Raw genomic sequence first — 4,806 nt, 5'->3', positions numbered from 1 at the left:
AAAAAAAAAAAAAAGTTTCTGCACAGCAAAGAAAACAATCAACAAAGTGAAGAGCCAACCTACAGAATGGGAGAGCATATTTGCAAACTATCCATCCAACAAGAGAGTAATAACTTGAATATATAAGGAATTAAAACAACTCAATAGCAAAAAGACATCTGATTTAAAAATAGGGAAAAGACTTGAATAGACATTTCTCAAAAGAAGATGAACACATGGCCACCAAGTGTATGGAAGAGTGCTCTATGTCACTAACCAGCAGGGAAATGCAATTCAAAACCACAATGAGATATCACTCCATCCTAACTAGAATGGCTATTATCAAAAAGACAAAAAATAATGATAATAACAATACTAGCGACGTTGCTGAGGAAAGAAAACTTCTCTTTCTCCCAGCTAGAGTGGTATAAGCAGATCCCTGGGGCGGGGGTGGCGGTGGGGTACTGAAATCCCATCTCTACCTAGCAGTAATAAGGGATCTCTTCCCTCTCAAGTGTCAAAGAAGGCCAAAAAGGGAACTGGGACTTTCCCACCCCAACTAACAGTAATGAAGCAGCACCTTCCCAGCCCTGCTGGTGCAGTGTCAGAGAAGGCATGGAAAAACAAAGTTTAAATAAGATCCAAAGTCTCACAACATAATACACAAATATCTGGGTTAAATGAAAAATTATTCAATATACCCCAAACCAGGAAAATAGCAACTTGAATGAGAAAAACCAACCAACAGAAGATGCCAGCACCAAGACAGTACAGATGTCGGAATTATCTGATGAGGATTTTAAAGCAGCCATCATAAAAATGCTTCAATGAAAATTATAAACATACTTGAAACAAATGAAAAATAATAAAGTCTTAGCAAAAAATAGAAGACATAAGGAGTAAAAAGATATGTTAGAACTTAAAAATAAAATAACCAATTTTTTTAAATGAATGAGCTCAACAACAAAATAGAACAGAGGAAAGAATCAGTGAACAAGAAATATTACATAGTGTGAAAGGGAGAGAGAAAACAGAGTTTTTATTCTTTTAAAAAAAGAACAAACTTCACTGGAGCTGGAATGTATCTTGACAGCAGTGGTTGTCACATTTAAGATAACATCATGGAATAGCATAAAGTTACAGACATAAATTACAGAATTATCAATTTTCTTGTTTTGATATTGTACCATAATTATATAAGGTGTAACCACTAGGCGAAACTACATAAAAGATATACAAGACCTATATTATCTATTATTTTTGTAACTTCCTTTAAGTCTTTAATTATTTCAAAATAAGAAAACTACATAAAGGGGGGTAATATAGAAAAAGAGAGAGACACACATACACACTCAGAAAATACTTTTCCAATATCTTCAGTGATAAAAATTATCACTAGAGACCCTGCAGTTATTTGAATGTTTATAAAGTGTTTTTATAAACAACATTAAACTGATATTTGAAAATCAGATAAAATAAATGTTTTCCAAGAAAAATATAGCTACCCCAAAACTAACACAAAATGAATAGGAAATCAAAGTAGTACTACATCTACTTTTAAAATATCAAATCTGAAATTTTATAAATTTCATATTTTATATTATACATAAAAGAAACTCCAAGACCACATGAATTACCCAGTAAATTCTCCCAAACATATGAGAAATAAACTAATTGTAGCCAAAATCTTTTATAAAATAGTAAAAGAGACACTTTCCAACTCATTTTATGAAGGTAGTAAAACCTTCTAACAAAAATATGACTAGATTATAAAAAAGAAAAAATCTAGGCTAAGGCCAATTTCTTCTGTGAACCAAACATTCGTAAATTAAATCAAGTTATAATCTGACAAGCTGATTTTAAAATGTATGTGAAAAGACCCCTAGAGAAAGTCAAGAGTAGTAAAGGCAGTCATGAAGAAGAAAAACAAGATCATTGCTAGACATCAAGACTTACAGACTATAGATATTAAGGTCATGTGATATTAGCGCAAGGATAGATTAATAGACTAAATAGCAGAATAGAGAATCCCAAGACAGTCCAAACATATAAAATAACTTTCTTATGACAAAGCTGACATTATAGTTCTGTGGGAAAAAGATAATCTTTCCAAAAACCAAGTGGAGTCCATTGGATATCCATGTGGAGCGTAAAACCATGATCTTTATCTTACATCATAGGTATTCCAACAATTCTAGGTGAACTAAAGGCCTCAATGTAAACCACTATGATTTCTAAAAGTCAATTAAATTGACTTTATCATGAAATTATACTGGAAAACATCTAATCTCCTAAACAGAATGTAAAAATTATTAGCAATAAAAGAAAAAACCTAATTGGACTGTAAAATATGACTTACAAATTCTGTTTGTCAAAACTTGCTATTATGATAGCAAAGCCCCAGTGCCAAAAACATATGTATAAAAAAAACACAAAGTTCTTGACTTCAAAATATAAAAAAAATCCTTACATATAAATAAGTAAATAAACATTTTAAAAAATGGACAAAATTCTTAAAGAGGCACTTCAAAAAAAGGTAATTATAAGGCCAGTGGATATACAAAAAAGAGCTTGGTTTTCTTAGTCATCAGGGAAATGTAAATTAAGGCCACAAAGACTTTGAATGCCTCTACCCTATGGCTTCAATTAAAAGAACAATGAAGGCTGGACTCGGTGGCCCACGCCTGTAATTCCAACACTTTAGGAAGCAAAGGCGGGCAGATTACGAGATCAGGAGTTTGAGACCAGCCTGGCCAACATGGTGAAACTCAGTCTCTACCAAAAACACAAAAATTAGCTGGGTGTGGTTGCAGGCACCTGTAGTTCCAGATACTCTGGAGGCTGAGGCAGGGGAATTGCTTGAATCTGGGAGGTGGAGGTTGCAGTCAGTGAGCCAAGATCACACCACTGCACTCCAGCGTGGTGACGGAGCATGACTCTGTCTCAAAAAAAAAAAAAAAAAAAAAAAAAAAAAAAAAAAAAATATCTTGTTAAAAAAAAAAAAAAAAAAAAAAAAAAAAAAAAAAAACCCATTGATATCACTTCTTGGTGAAACAAAAATGCACATATATGCAAACCAAAAGATACCTCAAGGGATATTTATTGCAACACAATTTGTAATAATAAAAAAATAGAAACAAATAAAATACACATAAATAGCAGAATCAATAAATAAGTTATGATAAAATTATACAATGAAATACTAGATAGGAATAAGAAAGAATGGCATATTGCTACATGCAACAATGTGCTTGCATCTCACAAACATAATGCTGAGCAAAGGAAACCAGACACCAAAATAATGTATACAGTAGCCTTTCCCTCTACTTGGAGGGAGAGGGAATAGCTGGGTGGGGGTATGAAGGCTTCTGGGGTGCTACTGATGCTTTACTTCTTTATCTTGGTGGTTATATGGGTGTGCTCACATTGTGAAATTTCAGTGAGCTGGTCACTTGTAATTTGGGCACTTGAAAATGTGATATCTTTAAAAAAAATTTTACTTTTAAAGTATAGCAAGAATTAGAGAAAAATATGGAGTTAACAGCATTTCATCCAAAAGCTGAAATCTTTGTGGGTAAAAGGCAAATTAATTTCACACAGGCACTTCCACACAGACAGCATATGCATCTCCGAGGTTACAGATGGCAAGGAATAAGTGCATGCCTTTGAAAACAGGAGTTGAACCCGGAAAATGGGGTTTTCTAAGTTCCAGCTCAAATACAGATGGTCCCCAAATTATGACTATTTTCAACTTTACAATGGGTTTATCAAGGTATTAAGTACATTTTCAGCTTACAATATTTCCAACTTACCTTGTTATTGGGACACAACCTCATTTTAAGTCAAGAAGCAGCTGCACATATCTAAGCCTTGCAAAGGTCTGTTACAGTTTCCTGAGAGTAGGAAATAACTCGGACTTCATCAAGTAAATGGAAACCTATTCTTGGCTTATCAACAACAAAAAGAGGAGTTACCACCTAATTAGTTGTTTATATTCTTCTTCCTTCTTTTTCCCCCTCTTTAAAAAAATAATTCTTACTTTTTATTTACTTAGAGTTTTTTTCTTTATTTCTTCTGAAAAAAACAGATACATGTGCAGAACATGCAGGTTAGTTACATAGGTATATGTGGTGGTTTGCTGTAACTATTGACTAGTCCTCTAAGTTCCCTCCCCTGACCCCAACACCCAATAGGCCCTAATGTGTGTTTTTCCCCTCTCTGTGTTCATGTCTTCTCAGTTTTCAACTCCCACTTATGGGTGAGAACATGTAGTGTCTGGTTTTCTGTTCCTGTGTGAGTTTGCTGAGGATGATGGCTTCCAGCTTCATCCATGTATGCAAAGGACATGATCTCATTCCTTTTTCTGGCTGTATAGTATTCCGTGGTGCATATGTACATTTTCTTTATCCAGTTTATCACTGATGGGCATTTGGGTTGGTTCCATGTCTTTGCTATTGTAAATAGTGCTGCAATAAACATATGTGTGCATGTGTCTTTATAGTAGAATTATTTATATTCCTTTGGGTATATACTCAGTAATGGGATTGCTGGGTCAAATGGTATTTCTGGTTCTAGATCCTTGAGGAATTACCATACTGTCTTTCAAATGGTTGAACCAATTTACATTCCCACCAACAGCATAGAAGTGTGCCTGTTTCTCCACAGCTTTGCCAGCATCTATTGTCTGTTGACTTTTTAATAATCACCATTCTAACTGGCATGAGATGGTAGCTCATTGTGGTTTTGATTTGCATTTCTCTAATCATCACTGATGTTGAGCTTCTTCATAGTTTGTTGGCAGCATAAATGTCTTTTTTTTTTTTTTTT

The 4,806-nt window shown here is 34.0% G+C and overlaps 1 long non-coding RNA gene across 1 annotated transcript in view; it reads right to left on the bottom strand.

Moving 5' to 3' along the window:
• Nucleotides 1-4,678: 4,678 nt before the first annotated feature.
• The window catches only part of LOC108293237, a 26,479-nt gene continuing 26,351 nt past the window's right edge, over nt 4,679-4,806 (bottom strand). Inside the window, exon 3 of the long non-coding RNA XR_005197698.1 lies at nt 4,679-4,761. This is a non-coding gene — a long non-coding RNA (uncharacterized LOC108293237). The remainder of the gene's footprint in view (nt 4,762-4,806) is intronic.

The sequence above is a fragment of the Cebus imitator genome, unplaced genomic scaffold, assembly GCF_001604975.1.
Source record: "Cebus imitator isolate Cc_AM_T3 unplaced genomic scaffold, Cebus_imitator-1.0 Scaffold525, whole genome shotgun sequence".
NCBI lineage: Eukaryota > Metazoa > Chordata > Mammalia > Primates > Cebidae > Cebus > Cebus imitator.
The sequence above is the reverse complement of the archived record's forward strand: the minus strand, read 5'-3'. Positions and strand labels throughout refer to the sequence as shown.